Genomic DNA, 20,410 nt, shown 5'->3' on the forward strand with positions numbered 1-20,410 from the left:
AGATGTTGGTATCATCCAAAGTGATATACAGATTCAACGAAATCACATCAAATTCTAATGACTTTTTGCATAAACATAAAAAGGGGCTACAATGGTTATAGGAATGGTAAAATTATTTTAAAACTACATTAACAGTTACACAAAGCCATGAACATCTGGAAACCACTGCATTCTATACTTTCCAACTGAATGGATATTTGTTATGTGAAGCATATTTCAAATCGATAAAAAGATATAGTGTTACTCAGCTTTATATTATTCTTTCTTTTATGAATCAATTAATCGTAATATGCCTCCCTTATCTTTGGCACCAGTCTTGACTATTCTTTTGACCTCTAGACCTGAATTTCTCCTCTTCTACAATATGTATGACAGAAAGAAACCCACTGTTCCAAGATCAAATTCACTTTCCTCCTCCAGAACACCTGGTCTCAGCTAACAGGTGTTGTAGTTCTAGTCATCCATGCTAATAAATCTGGGCTCCTTATCTTGTAACTACCCACTCCACCCTAAAATTTAATAGCGAATTTTTGTCAGCTTTACTTTAACTTCTATTCCTTCCAGGTAAAAGAACAATTACTTTAAAATACCATAAATTTCTCTCACTTAATTCCTCTTCTAATGTGGCATTTTGTTTCCAAATAGAGATCAAGAAACTCAAACTCTAAATTATACCATACTTTCTCATTTTCCAAGCGAAATAAATTCAAACTACCTCTTCTTACATCATTCTTGAGTCCTGTCAGTCACCAAATGAATTCAGCATTCTTCTAGCACATCAGAGAGGTCATGTCTGGATGCTTTGTCTTAAAGTTTTTACTATTCAGCCAAATGCCTTATCCTCTAAGACCTAAAGGCTTTTTTATTCTCAAAATATATAACTTTCCTCACTTTCAAGATGCCACCAGACTACAAGATGTTTACCAATTTCAGAAATAGTAAAATAATGGAAATATATATCTCAAATAATAAAATATAATTTATTTCTTTAAAGTCCCAATTCAGTGTTTATATTTCATATTTCTTTTTAAGGCCTTTTGTATTGTGACTTAGTACTTACTGTCAACCTCCTTTAGATTATAAACACCTAAGGATCAAAATTCTCCCACCTACGATTCTGTAAAAATTCTACTAGACTGCAGGCAAAATGCCAACAAATCACTTAATCATGAAAGCCTGACAAGCTGAGTCCAATCCCTGGAACCCATGTAAAGATGAGAGAACCAACCCTACAAAGCTGTCCTCTAACATCTACATCCTGTAACACATGGGTACCCAACACACACACACACACACACACACACACACACACACACACACACCAATAGTGATTTTTATAAAAGCAGATGTGCATATAGAGTCACAGAGACTGTGACAACACAAGACCTATACAAACACAAGCCAGACAAAATCACAGCATGGAGGAAGGGAAGGAGGCATGAACCTCCACACCTAGCCAAAGAGCTATTGGCAACTGATAACTGCTGGAAGAAGGAAAGTTGGTTTTCTTTAACAGGGTGACACTGAGTATATCAACAATACTCCAGGGGAGGTCCTATGCTCAGGAGCAGTTGGTCAACACATACTGGGCTCCCTGGTTTTGGTTTGGGTTTTTTTTTTTAACCTTTATTTTTAAGAGAGACAACATAAAGTTGAGTAAGTGGGGGAGGTAGGCTCTGGGGGAGTGTGAATATAAGAAAAAGATTTATTAAATTCTCCAAGAATAAATAAAAACATTATTATCATTAGAAAACAATAACAATGATAATAGTGGTGGTAGTGGTGGTGGTGGCCCTAGGCCAACTCTATCTTAGTAATTAATAAATAATAATAATAGTAATTTATTAAATTCCTCTAAGGTTGATGTAATAGAATCTACATTTGAATATATGAAAGACAGAGAGAATGGGAAGAGATCAGATAGACTAAATGACACCTATCTCACATATCGGAATAAATCAGAAATATACATTAAAACCAATTTGTGAAATGGATCTCATTCAAGTGTAAGATTTTGTATTTTAAAAGATATATTTACTAAACTTAAATGTCATACTGCAAATCTGTCACTCTTCAGTATCAGAAGCTACACTACAAAATTTTCTACATTAGGAAAATTTCTGCATTAGATTTCTATGTTTCTCAAACTCCCATGAAATTACTACATCCAATCATACTTCAGTAACACAGTTACTTAGCTCCTAAAAAATCAAGCTATTCCAAAACTCTGCCAAGGACACTAAATCACAATTGGTGCTTCCCATTCCTGCTTTTAAAAAGCAGGACTTTGCCTGTTTCTAGGCCTGTCATAGTGATTTTCCCTAAGAATATCAGATTAACCAAGAAGGCATGTGCAACTTGAAAACAAAATAGCCTTTGCCCTGTTCTTTACTTTAAAGTCACATTATTTAATCATTCTAAGCCGGGCGGTGGTGGCGCACGCCTTTAATCCCAGCACTCGGGAGGCAGAGCCAGGCGGATCTCTGTGAGTTCGAGGCCAGCCTGGACTACCAAGTGAGTCCCAGGAAAGGCGCAAAGCTACACAGAGAAACCCTGTCTCGAAAAACCAAAAAAAAAAAAAAAAAAAAAAAAAAAAAAAAACTTAATCATTCTAATTTCCAAATAACATAGGAGAAGGGAGTAAAAATTAGGGCATAGACTGAAAAGTCTGACATTAGGAGGCACTTAAATTAAATGAGTAACTTAAGACATTAAAAGAAGAAATCATTGAGAGTTTATGCCCATCACTCTTCCAGTGTCTGGTCTATTATATAATTGTTTTCCAACCTGTAATTCAGCGCTCCTAACCTCACTTTTCACACCAATTTCAAACAGCTCTCAGTCAGCTTGAGACCAGAAAAGATCTGGACTCAACCTTGCTCTCCAATCCCATCCTGCATGCTACAATCCAGATGCTCTAGCCAAGTGACCTTATTCAAGTTTTATATACCTGCTTTAAATCTGTTTAGGTTTGTGTGTCTTTGCTAATGACTGCCTTGTTCCAGCAAAGTCCTTCTGCCCATTTGCCAACTCTTCAGCTATCCTTTAAAGCATGGCTCGAGTTTCCTGCCCAACTGAAGAAGGCTCACAAACTCCAAAACTGGATTACTCTTTCCTCCTTTGAATTCTGACAAAACCACATACACATCTCCTATCACATACTATTTAAAAAGAAAATAACCTCCTTTTAAAATGATCACTTCCCACAACTTTGAGTGCCACCAAACCAAGAGCCAATTTTCATTTTTATAGTTTATCTAACTATAAGTGCCAGTCAGTAAATATCTGAACTGAAAATAAGTGCTAATATTCATACCTAGTTGTAGATAATTATTTCTTCTCACTGCTTATAATTATAAAGTAAACCAGACCTGTGCCTACAACTATACCCACCCCTTCTCTACTCTAGGACTGACTACCAACAGTTCCTCTAGACTGACACCAACAGTTCCTGCTCCTCCGTGTTACTTCCCCTACACACATTAAGATAGGGAGTCACAACTTGTACCACCAATCCCATGTGCCTTAATGGAGAGCCCCTGCTTGCCTTGACCCTAGATGGGAGACTCACACTTCTCTCCAATTGCAGTCCACCCACCAGAATGAGCTCCCCCCAATCCCAATCCAGACCCAGCCTGGTGAAACCACCAGATCCATCCCTCTATAAAGCCTCCTCAATTTCCAGGACAGCCAGGGTCCCACATCCAGTGCCCAGGCCTAGTTTGGTAAGCCGTACCCACACTACTCCAACCTCCAGACTTATACCAAGAGGCAAACACACAGCAGCACAGGCCCGTGTCTACTAGACTTCACACCATCTAAATCATATCCAATTTTCAGGCCCAACCTGACCCACATAACGTGTGCCCTGTCCCATTCCAAGTGTCCGTATCAGACACACAACCAACAAAATTAGTCCACATGTCCAGGTTTCATTAGAAAAACATAAATAATATGAAAGAGCAAGACACTACCCACCACCACCACCACCACTCAAAAAATCCACAAATCCTGTGTGGTGATATATTATGTAACCTAATAAACTTGCCTGAGGATCAGAGGACAGAGCCAGCCACTAGATTAGACATAGAGGTCATGGAGTGGTGGCACACTGGGCTACATGACATTGATCCAGTATAGGAGAGAAACAGAGCCAGGCAGTGGTGGCACACACCTTTAATCCCAGCACCTGAGAACTCATGCCTTTGCTTGGGAAGCACACATGCCTTTAATCCCAAGAAGTAATATGGCAGGTCAGCAAAAGGTATATTTTTATAAGGCATGAGGAAACAGGAATTCTCTCTTTAGGCTGAGGATTTCGTAGAGGTAAGAACTTGGCTGGCTGTTCTGCTTCCCTGATCTTTCAGCTTTCACCCTGATATCTGGCTCTGGGTTTTTTATTAAAAGAGCATCTAAGATTTTAACAACAATCCTATAAAAATGTTCTCCAGTGATAATTATCTAGATGAACCCGGGACAAAGAATTTAAAAGAACATTCATAAACTTAATGAAAGAGTCTGAAGATAACACAAAGAAACAATGAAATAACAAGAAAATGAACCTTAAGAGAATAAATGCCTGAGTAATAACCATGAAAACACAAACAAAACAATGAATGACATGATGAAGACAATCCAGGATTTGAAAACCAAATTCAATAAAGAATATTGAAGAGAATGCCGGGTGGTGGTGGCGGTGGCGGCGCACGCACGCCTTTAATCCCAGCACTCGGGAGGCAGAGCCAGGTGGATCTCTGTGAGTTCGAGGCCAGCCTGGGCTACCAAGTGAGTTCCAGGAAAAGGCACAAAGCTACACAAAGAAATCCTGTCTCGAAAAACCAAAAAAAAAAAAAAAAAAAAAAAGAATATTGAAGAGAACTCATGATGAAATGAAAGTAGAACAAGTCAACACTCCAGTTAGAAAACCCAAGTGGAAGTCTTACAAGTAGAATGGATCAAGTAAACAATAGAACATTAGAACTTGAAGACAAAGTAGAGGAATTAGACTATATATATATATATGAATATATTTTAAAAATTAACACAGGAAAGGAACAAGCAAGAACTATAAAACACAATAAAAAAAGATCAACTCTCCACATTATAAGCATAGATGAGGGAGAAGAATCCAACATCAATGGCACAGACCAGATCTTCAACAAGACTATAAAAGAAAACTTCCCCGAAATACAGATAAGACATATACCTACAGATACAAAAAGCTCACACTGTACACCAAATAGACAATACCAGAAAATAAACTCCACATAGCATATGGTAACTAAAATACTAAATATACAGAACAAAGAAAAAGTTTTCAAAGTTGCAAAAGAAAATACAAGAGTCAAATATAATGGAAAACCCACTAGAAAACCCACTAATTTCCTAATTTCAAACTTTGATAGTCAGAAGAGCCTGGAGTTAAGTTCTAAAAGACCATGACTGCCAACCTTGACTACCCAGCAAAACTATCTGACATAGTTGAAGGAGAAAGAAAAAGTTTCCATAATCCAAAGAGACTAAAAGAATTCATATCCAGCAGGCCAACCCTAAAGAGAATATAGGAAGTAATACTTTGGACGGAAGAGAGGAATAAGCAGGGGCAAGAAAATACATATAATAATATATATGAAAAACACAAATGAAACTATAATTACCAAAACACAAAGTATGACTGAGAACACAAAAAACAATAAAAAAATGATGATAATCAATACACCTTTCCATAACTAAATATTAATGGCATCAATCATCCAATCAAAAGACATAGGCTGGATGGATGAACTGAGAAACAAAATCCATCTATCTGTTCTCTACAAGAAACTCAGCTTTAAAGTTAGTAACCATCTTAAAATGAAAGGATAGAAAAAGTACTCCAATTTTTTTGTTTTGTTTTGTTTTTTGTTTTTCTTTTTTTTTTTTTTTTTTTTTTTTTTTTTTGGTTTTTTTCGAGACAGGGTTTCTCTGTGGAGCTTTGCGCCTTTCCTGGAACTCGCTTTGGAGACCAGGCTGGCCTCGAACTCACAGAGATCCGCCTGGCTCTGCCTCCCGAGTGCTGGGATTAAAGGCGTGCGCCACCACTGCCCGGCAAGAAACTCAGCTTTAAAGTTAGTAACCATCTTAAAATGAAAGGATAGAAAAAGTACTCCAATTTTTTTGTTTTGTTTTTTTTTTTTTTTTTTGTTTTTCGAGACAGGGTTTCTCTGTGTAGCTTTGCGCCTTTCCTGGATCTCACTCTGTAGACCAGGCTGGCCTCGAACTCACAAAGATCCGCCTGCCCCTGCCTCCCGAGTGCTGGGATTAAAGGCGTGCGCCACCACCGTCCAGCCTAAAAGTACTCCAATTTAATGAGAACAGGAAGCAGGTAGGAAATACTATCCTACGATGAGACAAAATAAGACTTCAACCTAAAACTAATCAGAAACAATGAAGGACATTTTATTCTAATCAAAGGAACAATTAAACAAGAAGGCATTACAATACTAAACCAAACTCTCGTGCACCCAATTTTATAAAAATCTTACTACTGCAATTAAAGACACAGATGAACATCTACCTTTAATAGTAGGTGGTTTTATGCTGTGGGATGGTCTGTATGTCAAGTGTGTTGCTGATTGGTCAATAAATAAATCACTGATTGGCCAGTGGCCAGGCAGGAAGTATAGGCGGGACAAGGAGGAGAATAAAGCTGGGAAGTGAAAGGCTGAGTTGGAGAGACACTGCCAGCCACCACGATGACAAACAGTATGTGAAGATGCCGGTAAGCCACGACCCACGTGGCAAGGTATAGATTTATAGAAATGGATTAATTTAAGCTGTAAGAACAGTTAGCAAGAAGCCTGCCACGGCCATACAGTTTGTAACCAATATAAGTCTCTGTGTTTACTTGGTTGGGTCTGAGCGGCTGTGGGACTGGCAGGTGAGAGAGATTTGCCCTGACTGTGGGCCAGGCAGGAAAATTCTAGCTACAGTTTCAATACCCCATTTTCTCCAATAGATAGGTCATATGAACAAAAAATACACAGAGAAACCTCAGACATACATACATCAAGTGGACCTAACGGGTATCTATAGAATATTCCACCCAAACACCAGAGAATACATATTCTAATCGACAGCCCGTGGAAGTTTCACTAAAATAGACCACATCCTGGGACATAAAACAAATCTTAAGAAACTTTTAAAAAACAACAGAAATAATTATACGCATCAAATCTGGTCATTAGGCAAATAAAACTGAACATAGTAAACAAATCTCTAGTAAGTACAAAAATTCATTGAGATTAAACAATCAATGAATAATGAATGGGACAAAGAAGAAATTGAGAAAGAAAAGAAAAAGTATTAGAATGAAGTGAAAATTAAAACACAGCAAAACCCAACCTCTGAGCCACATTAAAAGCAGTTGTACAAGAGAAATTTATATCTTTAAGTGCCTACAATTAAAAAATAATAACACAACTAATTGGCTAAATGATACAACCCACAAATTTGGAAAAACCAAACCCCAATCAAGCAGATGGCAAGTAAAAATAGAAATAAGAACAGAGATAAATGAAACAGAAACAAAGAAAAAAAGCAAAGAATCAATAGATCTAAAAACGGGTTCATTGAGAAGATTTATAATATTAACAGACCCCTTCACCCAATTAACCAAAAGAAAGAGGACACAAAGTAACAGAACCAAAAATTCATAGGGAAACACTAAAGCAGATGCCAAAGAAATTTAGAATATTCTAAGAGAATACTTTTTAAAAAAAAATACATACACTGTTAAACAGTAATAGAAAAATAGGAAGCCTTCTAGCAAAAAGCAAAAAACAAAACAAAAAAACAACTGAGGCTTAGATAGATTCAAAACAGAATTCTACCGGATTTTCAAGGAAAATCTACAGCCAAACAGAAGGCGCACTTTGAGAGTGATAAAGCCAGTAGACAATATAACAAAAGACGTCAAACTATCCTTATTTGCAGATGATATGGTATTATACATAAGATATCCCTAGAAATGTTTAACAACTTCAGCAAAGTTGCAGGATACAAAATCAACTTACAAAACTCCAGAGACCTTTCTATACACCAATAATAAACATGATGAGAAAGACAGACACATTCCTATTCACAGTAGCCTCAAAGAAAAGAAAATATCTAGGAATAAATCTAGCCAAGAAAGTGAAAGAACTCTACAATTAAAGCTTCAAATCTCTAAAGGAAAAAATTGATCAAGACACTACAAAACACAACATACTCACTGGTAAAGATTAATATTGTGAAAATTACCATTCTACCAAAAGACATTTACAAATTCAATGCAATCCAAATCAAAATCCCTCTCATTCTTACAGAAATAGAAAAGAAAAAAAAGGCCTAAAATACATATGAAATCAGAAAAGACCCCAGGTAGCCAAAGCAATCCTGAGCAAAATGAACACTGCCTTTCCAGATTTGAAGATGTATTACAGAGTCATAGTAATAAAAGTATTCTAGTTAACTAGCACAAAAACAGACCAATGGAACAAAATAGAAGATCTAAACCTGGCTACACATAACTACAGTCATCTAATAGTTGACAAAAATTCCAAAAACAAACAATGGAGAAAAGACAGCATCTTCAACAAGCATCTTCAACAATCAGATATGCGTATGTAGAAGGATGAAATTAGACCCATACCTATCACCTTGCACTAAAACTAACTCTAAATGGATTAAAAACCTAAATGTAAAGCCTGAAACACTAACTGCTAGAAGAAAATATAGACAGCCCGCTCTACATGTGTAGGAAAGAGATCAGCTGATGGTGTGTTGCTCAGCACAACTCGTGTACCTAAGGCTCAAGGAACACTTCAGAAGAGGCGGCAGAAATACTGCAGAGCCAGAAGACCAGGAAATTTGTTGAGAAATAAGAAATTACAGGAAAGCTTCATCCATGACACCTCAACAATATGGCTACCTAAACAAGACCTGAACAAGCACACCACCAGTAAATACATTGTTGTTGGTTTTTTACTACTCTTTTTTTTTTTTGGGGGGGGGGGGCTACCACCCAGTTCCCAAATAAATTCACACATGGAGGCTTATTATTACTTATGAATGTCCAGTCTTAGCTTGTTTTAGTTTCTAGTCAGCTTTAATTAATTTATCCCATCTACCTTTTGCCTCTGGCCTTTTCTAGTTCTCTTACTTCCATAAATCTTACTCTTACTCCATGTCTTGCTGGGTGGCTGGCCCCTGATGACCTCCCCTTCTCTGGCTCCTTCTCGATCTCCCTTTCCAGATTTCTCCCTCTATACATTCTCTCTGCCTGCCAGCCCCACCTATCCTTTCTCCTGCCTTGTTATTGGCCAGTTCTTTATTAGACCATCTGGTGTTTTAGAAAGGCACAGTAGCACAACTTCAGAGTTAAACAAATGCAACATACCTTAAAATATTCTACTACATACATTATCATGGAAGGGGGAAATCCCACAGAGCCCCAACCCTAAACAAAGAACAAGAAGCAACTAGGGGACATTGAGAGTGGGAGAAACAATCTTCACCTGGAATGAGGACCCTAATTCTTTATCCGATATCAATCAAAATCATACATACAAGTAACACTAGAGGGTGAGCAAGCTGTACTTGTGTGTGTGTGTGTGTGTGTGTGTGTGTATGTGTGTATGTGTGTATGTGTGTATGTGTGTGTGTGTGTGTGTGTGTGTGTGTGTGTGTGTGTGTATAAAATAGTAACAGTTAAGAAAAAGAGGCCATGAACTTGAAAGGGGGACAAGAGGAAAAGGGGAGGCTATGAGCAAGGTTGGAAGGAAGAAAGGAAGGGGGAAGAAGGATGTAATTATATTTCAATTTCAAAATCCATAAAAAGTATGTGCACCCTAAATTCTTGTTAGCAATTAGTGTTACATGTACATATAGATATATTGATGAAAATTTACACCATCAACAAAATTGCTGAGTTTTCAAACCCATTCCGAAGACTTACCTTGTGCTGCTCAGTATCATAGGCAATTGCTTTTCTCTAGCACATTTGGCCATGGGCAAAGATGTGGCCAATGAAGAGGCAACACTACAAGGTAACTAGAAGCCATTACTTCTCCTCATCTTTCCCAGTTTCCTGTGGCATCCCTGGCTGGCACTGTCTCTTCCATAACTCCAGTTCCATTCAGACTATTCAGCCCTCGGATGCACTAACTTCTGCCATACAACTCTACTATGATGGTTAGTTTTAAATGTCAACTTGCCACAGCCTAGAATCACCAAGGAAGATAAAATGAAGACTTCTGTAGATCAGGTAGACCTGTGGGCGATCCTATGGGGTACGGTCTTGTTAACAGACATAGGAAGACCCAACCCACTGTGGGAGGTACATGCCATCCACTGGACCCTGAGTAAAGAAATGTAGCTGAGTATCAACATAAGAAAGCAGGCAGAGTAAATGCATTCAATGCTCTCTGTGGGTGTGATGGAACTACTACTTGACTTCCTGGGCAAATTTAAGCCAAACAAAGCTGACGTTTTCTCACAGCAGCAGAAATGAAACTAGAACACCCAACATGTTTTGTTTCCTTGCAGAGCTATGGCGTCTATATGTGGATAATACTACCCGTTTTCATCTCCACTCCAGACTTGGTGGGAGTGTGGACACTTCTTTCTATGGCAAGTATCTCAGCTGCTCATATACCCCTGTTTGGTTACTGACCAATTCCATTACCAGTGAAATCAGTCCTTGGATTAAGTTTCCTCTGTTGAATAATCTCCTAAGGTTACTATTTTCTAGAAAAAAAAAAATGAATTCTCAGCTGGGCATGGTGCCCTGAGCCTGTAATCTCAGCACTTGGAAGGTTGAGAAGAGAGGAGTGCCACAGTGTGAGGCCAGCCTGGGTTACATAGTGAGTACCAGGCAAACTAAAGCTACAGAGCAAAATCCTGTCTCTGGAAAACAAATCAACAAACAGAAAGAATGTATTGAATATATTTCAGCATAGTAAAGTATTAAAAACTTTCAAGTGAAGACAGCTTATTATACAAAAACATTATTCTGAACACAGACACAGAGAAAATCAGCCCTTTAAATTCTTAAAAGTAAAAATAAAGAATCTAACGTTTTATTCATAGCAAAGTATTTCTCACTAGGATGAAGTCTTTACTCAGCTGCAATATTTGCCTGAATTAAATCAATCACATACAATAAAAATGTCACTTTTTTGAGACTTAGTTAGTAGAGGGGAAAATTGGAAAGATTATGGGATTTGGAGTCACTGCAGGCCAAGACATCTGTTCAGAGGGAAAAAATGTTAAGGACCTCCTGTCACTGACTTATCATTCAAATCCATAAAACTCAGGACTTTTTTTAAACTCAGAACTTTTAACAGATAAATTGAACTAGACTATTCAGTTAAAGCTATATGTTTATCCAAACATACTTCAACACATTTGCTTAAGATTATAAAATAGCAAAGCAAAAAAGAATCACCTTAAACATATGGAATACAAGTATAATCTGTAAGTAGTTCAGTGCTAACAACAGATTATCACATAAAAGACTTCTCCATTCTTTTTTCAGTAATTATTACAAAAAGTCCTAGTAGACCAAGATTGATAAAATAATTCACTCTCCACATTTAATCCCAGCACTTGGAAGGCAGAGGCAGGCTAATTTCTAAGGACACCCAGAGAGCTACACAGAGAAACCCTGTCTCAAAAAAACAAAGAAACAAACAAAAAAAGTCCATTCTCTGTCCATACTGTATTTAGGAAACAGGGCAGTTCCATAACAGAAAGAACATGTATTATTTTTCTTCTGAGTAAATAGCATTTCTTAATCTCTGAATGCATGGTCTTGATATCTACAAAGCAATATTTTAAAATCCCATAAATGTACAAATTAAGATCAAAGATCAATTTAAGATTACAGACACTGAAAGAATGAGAAACGTAAAAAGCAAGGATATAACAGTATTAATAAGGGTCTGCTGGGTATAAAATCCAGACATTTATATAAACCACTTATCTCATTTAAAACTTTATGAGATAATTTTATGGAAAGGTTACACATATTTTCCAAGCTATCTCACTGCCAAACAACAGAAGTAGAATTTCAATTCAGTAGTGTCTGGGTCTAGATTGTAATCCCATTAACAATTCTTCCTTCTTTTCTCTAGAATAAGGTGCCCTGTGGTAATATCAAAGTAAAAATAAAGTAAAACTTTTTTTTTTACAAAAATAACTTGATTCCTAGTTAATCTTGCATGAATCTTTAATAGCAAGCTTTCAAATAATTAACAAAAATAATTTTAGTTTAAATCACAGCTTTAATGAGTCTATGTTCAGGTTCTATAAAGTAAAGAGACTATAAGGAACTATAACATAAAGTTCCTAAGTGACTCCCAATTAATATATACTTCTTACTGATAAAGACTCAAAACTGAGATCAACATCTCCAAACCATCATCCTACCTACTTCTCTTGTGGGTTATTCACCACATGCTCACAGAGTAGCCTTGCTGGCTCTTCCTACTCAACCATTCTAACTAGTTGGCTAGTAGTATATGAAAACAGGGTGAAATACTAAGGAATAAATGGTACTTTACAACCATGTGCACATTACGTAACTAAAACAAAAATTTCACAATAACCATATTTATATTTACTGTACATAACACATTTTACATTTTCGAAAATTAGAATAGCAGCCCACTAAGCTGATCACACAATCATTAGCCTATAATTAGAAGAAGGTTGCTCTAGTTCTAACCCTACTAAGGAAATGCTGACATAATGAGTGCTTTACCTTCTTCCTCTCCACAGAGGAGATAAAAGACAAGGAGGGAAAGAAAGGAAAAACTCTTCTCTAGCACATCAGAAGAGTTAGTTTATCAGCCCTCCCAACACAAAAGATCTGTAACTAATCACTTTAACCATTTTAATTGTAGGCAACTCAGTACATTCATAAAGTCTGACCAATTTCACCACCATTTTCAGACTTTCATCTCAAACAAACTGCAACAACCAAATATTTGCCAATGTCTATTTTAGGCAACTCTTCACTGATATTTATAAGGCTATTCTAAACTCACATACAAATAAAGTGAAAACAGAATAATAGACTCATATAGCTACATGATCAAGGCTCAACTAATTATGAAATTCTACAATGTCTAATCACAAAACCTTCTGTTACTTCACCCATACAGACTTAAACATGAAAACTACAGATTCTTTCCATCTAATCACAAAGGTGTTAATTAAAATAGTATTTACAATAATTTCCTGACATCTTCAGATAAAACTTTTATTTTATTTATTTTGTTTGTTTATTTATTTTAAGACAGGGCTTCACTATGTAGCCCAGGTTGGCCTGGAACTCACTCAGTAGACCAGGCTGGCCTCTATCACATACAGACTACTTTGTCTCTACCTCCCAAGTGCTGTGGTTAAAGGTGACCACAGTCATGCCTGGCAAGGTGCTGTAATTTTAGAAATACAATCAACTTAACTATGGAAAAGATGTGTTGTCATGAAGTTATTCAGTGATTAAATACTGCAGTGACTTCTAAATAATTTCTTGAATAAACTGATTTTATAATGGATTATTAGCCACTACAAAAGAACTACAATGTTTCAAATGAAAATTTTATACAGATTTCTCCTGTTTCACCAGTATTGTAAAGCCATTGAGCAGAAACTATTGTTTTTCCACTAAAGCTCCAGTATATTAGTATGTCAAAAATAGGATGTTTTCTTAGCAGAACACTATAAAAATAATCTAGGAATGCTTATGAGTATCATTATTCTATATAACGTCATGACTAATTAGAAAAGTCTATTTCTGAAGTATAATTTTAATAGATTTGTTTGACCTAAATATGTCAGAATTACAGAATGTGAAGATATAACTTCACACCCCCCACACCAAAAAAGAATAATATTGGATTTACAAAAGAGTTAAACTAAAACAATGAAGAGATACATGAAAAATCCTACAAGCAATAATAACTTCTCAAGTTTCAGTCCACACAGCATATAACATATTATGATTCCAGTGGTCTATCCATATTGAAATAACTACTCTAGATAGACACAAATGCACTACAATTCAGACTGATACAGAGGATGACACAAAAAGAGAGTTGAGGGAAGGGAATATATTAATTTGTAATAAACATACACTATTAAACTTAAAAATATAATCCACTATCCACCATTCGCCTTCCTACTTTTTCAGTATTCAAGTATCTTTTTTTTTCTTTTGTGTGTTTTCAAGTATCTTTTTTTTTTTTTTTTTTTTTTTTTTTTTGGTTTTTCGAGACAGGGTCTCTCTGTGTAGCTTTGCGCCTTTCCTGGAACTCGCTTTGGAGACCAGGCTGGCCTCGAACTCACAGAGATCCGCCTGGCTCTGCCTCCCGAGTGCTGGGATTAAAGGCGTGCGACACCACCGCCCGGCTTCAAGTATCTTAATGATCAATGGTTTGTGGTGATATTTTATTTGTGATGAAATGTGGTGATATTTTATTTGTGCTTTAATAAATAAACTTTGTCTGGAGATCAGAGGAAAAGGCCAGCCATTATAAGTAAACAAAAAAGCCAGGCAACAGTAGTACACACCTTTAATCCTATTACTTGGAAGGCAGGGATCTGTCAGGATCTCTGTGAGTTCAAGGCCATACTGGGAACAGAGCCAGGAATGGTGGCACATGCTTTAAATTCCAACACTAGTTAACCATGGAGTTCTGGAGGTCTGTACAGACAGACAGGAAGTGACAGAGCTGGGCAGGAAGAGGAAGTGATGTGGTTGGACAGAGAGAGCAAATCAGATGGCAGAACAGCAAGGCATATAGGTGTGGGTAGACAGAAGTATCTTGCATTTGGAAGCTGCAGAGTTGGTGAGGTGACATTAGCTGTGGCTTTCCCTATTTCCCTGATATCTCAGGTTTTTATCCCTGTATCTGACTCCATGTTTTTTTATTTAATAAGACCATTTAGAAATTCATCTACAATGGTTAGTTTTTATTGCCCTTAACAACCAAATGGAAAGTCAGTAATTCGATTAAATTCTAAATCTAAATATTAAGAAAACAAATATAAAGTGACAAATAGAAATAAATTTAATCAATATCCCAAAGCTAAGTATTAGGATAAAAGTATAGGGGAAAAAAGCCTAATGTATGAAGTATGTATGAGGGGTGAAGGGAGAGCAGACATAGGTAGAACATGAAGGGCTGAAAAATTTTCCAAGTCAAAGCAAAGATGACACATTTTACGTTTAGCAGTGACAGAAGAAACTTAAAGAGATCGGGACAGCAAGTATATACGAACAAGTGCAAGCAAAATACAACTTTACAAGCACATCTTACTCATCTTATTCAGAAAGGAGCATAAGTATTGAGGCTTTTCAATTTTGCATTGAGGCTTTTCATTTTAGATGAAAACAGAGGAAATAAAAAGTGACAATTTTTACTTTTAAAATGAAAATAAATCTCCTAATCAGAAATACAAATATAACTCATCAATTTACTTTCTAAATAATAGTAATAATAAAGCTGTTCTACAAGTTAATTAAGATTTATTTACAAGGATTCCAAAGTTAGCCAGTGAGAATCTAGCTTAGTATTAGCTATGTAAATCAGGAATGTGATTTACCCTTCCAGTTTCTATTTCCTTAGAAGTTGTGAAGATAAAGTGAATTAAGATATGTAGTGTGTTTAGAATATAAAGAAACAAGGTAAAGTAATAACTAAAATCAAGACTATAAAAGTTATGAGACTGGAAGTAGTTGCTATTAGACATTCATAAAGTTCTTTAAAACTTAACTTAGCTTGTACAAGGGCTCTACATTCAATTCCTTGTACCATAAAAATAATAGTACAACCATTTTTATGTATGTAAAGCATAAGAAGTTATATGGAACAGTTTAAACTTTTATTTACATTACAAAAGTTACATGAAGAAAAGAAAAGCTGAATCTAGTTAGGTCACCCTTTGTGTGGCTCTCAACCGTTTAAAAACATGCTTCAAATCTCAAGAACACACTACCCAATTGAGGCAACACTTGATATCAGACACAGTGCTTTTGCCAATAAAGAAACTTTCACCCAGCATTACATTTGGACTCAAGATCTATGCCTTACTAAAACTCAACGAAGTGGTGAGCAAGTTTTTCAAGAAGTACACCAACTATTATAACAAAAGACAAAAGACCCCACACAAAAATGTGATGTAGGCACCACACAACATACAGATCATGGGATTTGGACTTGTTTTCCTCCCCCTGAAATCCAGAGCTGGCTCACTCTGAGCCCACTACCAAGCTTCTTTACTTCACCCTGCCACTGAACCTTCCTCTACCTGGCCATCTCTACCTTAGGCGTTAGCTACATCTTTGGTACAGAACAGGATCTTTCTTGTCCAGCACCACAGGAGAAATGAATACCAAGTTGTATCAACATCACATCTACTAAGTTAGCATCACACTTTAACAAGAGCCCAAGTGAGTCAGGTCTGACCAATACTCTCTCTCACTGCTGCATTCCTTTACATTCAAATTAGTAGATACGGTTATGGACACCAAGACCTGGAATCGGACAAGACCAAAGACAAATAACATAAAAGTGAGTTTCTTTGCCACTGTATTCAAAGTTTCTTTTTCTACAGTGCCTACACTTGATGTATCCTGTGACACAGCACAACACTAATAATAGTTGGTTTTATGCATTGTATTTTGATGTACTACGTTACAAATGCGCTAACATTTCTGCACAATGCAGCCCCATCAGTTTAACATGTAACCTGTATGTTAAAGTTTCCAGACTCAGTTCAATTCACAGATGAGAAATGAGACTCTGCAGAAAGTGATGGGGGTAGGGGGTGTATAAAAAAATGTAAACTAAACTGCTGGCATTCTCGAAGGCTGAATTAGTTAATAACTTAAAACATTGAAACTCAAACTATTCATAGCTAGTATTGTCGCTTTTGCACAGAATGTTTTGGAAGATCAGTACATTTCCAGAAAAAAAAAGGGGGGGGGGAGGGCAACTTTCACCACAGTTTTTCCTGACAGGCCTCGAACTTTCACGCTGGTGTGAATAACTTAAAGAGCGCTACAACTAATGAAGGCAGAAGGGTTTCTCTTCAGAGGCTGTTCATCCCAGGGCTCGAGCACCTTGACTTCCGGCCTGTGAAGGAAACGTGCTGCCCAGGGCTGAAATAAACAGGGGAACCGACCAAGGAGGAAGTCGGGTTGGCTGAGGCACCCGGCTCTGCGCGGTGGCTCGGAGGCCTCCACCCGGGCCTCCAGCGGGGCCGCCTCGCTCGCCGGCTCGCCCGCCGCAGAGAGCCCCCGCCCGCCTCCTCCCCAGGCGGCGCGGGTGCCCGGGCGAGCGCGGCCGCCTCAGGCCTTCCCGGGCGGCGGGCCGGGCCGGCGGGGCTGAGGGGAGGCCGGGGAGGGAGCGACGGCGTGTGCGGCGGGCCGGGGGGGACGACGGGGAGGGGAGGCGCTTTTTCACCGTCAGCATCGTTCTGTTTTTACCTGTGCGCAGCAGGGCTCCCCAGCTCCTAGTCCCTGAATCCTCCTCCCTCCTCTCTCTCTCTCTCTCTCTCTCTCTCGCTTTCTCTCTCTCTCTCCTCTCTCTCCCCCTCAGTCTGCCGGGCTCTCGTGGAACCTGCCACCCGACCAGCGAGAGACGGGCGGGAGGCGGCGGCGGTGACCGGCGGGCACGTGACCACGCTCCCGCCGTAACGGCGTCCGCCTCCCGCCGCGCGCGCGCCGGCCCGCCCCGCCCGCCCGCCAGCCAGCCCGCCAGCCCGGCGCTCCACCTTAGTGACCTCGCGTGTCCGGGGACCGGTGCGCAGGCGCGGCCGGGCTCGCCGGGGGCCAGGTGTCTGACTGGGTGGGCACGGGGCGAGGAGGTAAGGGCGGACGTCCGGGGCCGTGCCGGGCCGCGGCGGTGCGCATGCGCGCGGGGCCTGGCCCGCGGGGGCGCCGGCGTCTGCAGAGAGCCCGGCTGCAGCCTGGGAGCCGGCGCCGGGCCGCGACCTCGGGTCCCCAGAGTCGGGCTGGCGAACGGCCCAGGCCCCACGGCCCAGGCCCCTGGCCCTCCTGCCCGGGAACTCCCAGGTCCTTGTCACCTGTCCATGCCTCTTTGGTCTGCAGCTGTGGAGTGGCTGGCTGCTCCGGCCACACACCCCGGTTCCCAGGGACTCTTAGCACTTTGTGAAGACCTTCCTACGAAGCCAGAGAGAGGGGTTATGTTTCCAGCCAGCCCACGCCGCTAAAACCACAGAGGTTTTATCTTCTCATACCTTGAGTCTAGTCTCCCTAACAGTTTGATTGATGACTGACAGTTTGGGCAGATGACCACCCCCTGGTCTTGTCGCCCTGCGTCCCCCATGATACAGTTACCTTTAACCTCCAGCACTGGAATACTGCTGTTTGCTTCTCCAACAGGAACGCATTTGAGTGATAATGATAATTACAGTGACAAATACCTCATACAGTTTTTTTAATGCATCTCTTATTAGTCTATCTTTACAAAAAAAAAAAAAAAAGCTCAAAAGGAAATTGGTTGTTATGTTCGGAATAAGGAAACGGAGGCAGAGAAGGTCAGAAGTTAGCTACCACATGTAGGAAGGTATACCACACGTCACACAGGGATTCCCTTTTTTTCTAATGCCCTTCTTGCTGTAGCAGAAGCTGAACACGTTGAACGGGCTAAGTTAGTGCTTCTGGCTAGATGTAATCACTGCTGATAAATAAAATGTAAAAAATGCCCTCACTGAAAGTTCTGCTACACTCATAATGACATTAGACTGCTGGATTCTGAGAGGGTAGAGAAACAGGACTAGCAACAGAATCCTAAGAATCATGAGGATGCATCGTACAAAGAAACAGGACGGAAGCTGTTGTGTACATACTGCTAGCTTTTCCCAGCTAGCAGTCAGCCATATGCTGGCTTTCTCCAGAGTATAATGGACTTTCTTCCCCAGTCCCCACATGTCCATCTTGGTGTTAGTGGAATTGTAGGGGTCTCTGTATGGTCACCAGATGATACAGGGAACATCTGTATCCCCTCTTCAGGTTCTTAGTCTCGTTAATAAAATAAGAAGGGATGGAAACAAAGTCCATGGGCAATTTAGAGTTTAAAAGAAAAACTAAAGAAGACAAGCTGTAAAGCTCAGCTGCTTCTCAGGGGAGGGGGATGGAGGAGCTAAGGGAAACAGCCATGCACTCTGCGGTGGTTTGAATAAGGATGGCCCTCATAGGCTCATATACTTGAATGGTTAGTCATTGGGGAGTGGAACTGATTGGATTAGAAGGGTTAGGAGGTGCGGCCTTGTTGAAGGGAATGTGTTACTGAGGGTGGGCTTTGAGGTTTCAAAAGTTCAATTTGTCCAATCAAGCCAAGCTTGTTCTCTCTCTCTCTCTCTCTCTCTCTCTTTCCCTCTCCCTCCCTCCCTCCTTCTCCCTCCCTCCCTCCCCAACCCCCTTTCTCTCTTCTACTTAGCTCTCAACTACTTCTCCAGCACCATGTCTGCTTGTACATTCATGCTTCTCGCCATGATAATAATGGACTAAACTGATTGTAAGCAAGCCATCAATTAAATGCTTTCTTTTATAAGAATTGCCCTGGTCGTGGTGTCTCCAACAGCAGTAGAACAGTGACTAAGGCACCATTGAAGCTGGCACAGAGGGCAGACACATGGCCAATGAGCAGCTGCATAGTGAGGAGGGGGCTTTACAGAAACAAAGCACAAGATGCTGGGGGAAAGCCCAGGGTGTTGAGGGAAACATGCTTAGGAAGAGATAGAAAGAAGAAACGGAAAAGTAGCACTTTTCTGAAAAGCAGGCTGACTTATTAGCTACACAGCTGCAGCCCTGCACAGGGGATGAGGATTCTATAGGGAAAGGGATCTCACTGAAGAACTAGTTACCCCATCTGTCTCTCTAATTTAACTTAAGGTGAGTCCAGCTTTCTAGGGTAGCCCCTTACCCAAGTGAAGAGCCCAGTCCAACTGGAACATTAGGTCTCCAGGCCTAAAAGTACATTGTCTTGATGGGGAGTTTTTTACTCTAACACTAGCAATAGGCACCCAGCTTACCTACTAAAATATGAGACAAAAAAGCAAGAAGATATGAGAAACAGCCAGTCATCCTCCATGACCTGTGTCCTGGTTGTTCCGAGACTGGCAGGTCCATTTGACCTCACAAAATGCAACTCCATTATCCTTTAGATCACAATAGTAACTAAGGAGCCAGCTTCTCTCTGGCTTGTTCTTTATTCACTCAGAAATAGTCTAGCTGTAAGATCCCACTCTACAGAGCACCACAACAAAGAAAGAATAGCCCCATTGGTTCAGGCTTGGGTGCTTTAAAGAAAAAAAAAGTAACCTTAGAAAAACAAACTTAACTAATGAATAATAA

At 39.5% G+C, this 20,410-nt stretch overlaps 1 protein-coding gene across 9 annotated transcripts in view; it reads right to left on the minus strand.

The window, feature by feature from the left end:
* Positions 1–17,929, minus strand: part of Tbc1d5 (TBC1 domain family member 5) — a 477,512-nt gene extending 459,583 nt beyond the window's left edge. For 2 of the 9 annotated variants that reach the window (XM_052745611.1, XM_052745613.1), the window contains exon 1: positions 17,806–17,928. The gene's annotated coding sequence lies outside the window, so the exon portion shown is untranslated. Of the gene's footprint in view, positions 1–17,518; positions 17,738–17,805 lie in introns of those variants that run through there. The other 7 variants (XM_052745609.1, XM_052745610.1, XM_052745617.1 and 4 more) reach the window with 5 other exon arrangements.
* Between the last annotated feature and the right edge of the window lie 2,481 nt (positions 17,930–20,410).

Source organism: Peromyscus californicus, unplaced genomic scaffold, assembly GCF_007827085.1.
Source record: "Peromyscus californicus insignis strain IS unplaced genomic scaffold, ASM782708v3 Scaffold_19__1_contigs__length_69161282, whole genome shotgun sequence".
In the NCBI taxonomy this organism is placed as follows: domain Eukaryota; kingdom Metazoa; phylum Chordata; class Mammalia; order Rodentia; family Cricetidae; genus Peromyscus; species Peromyscus californicus.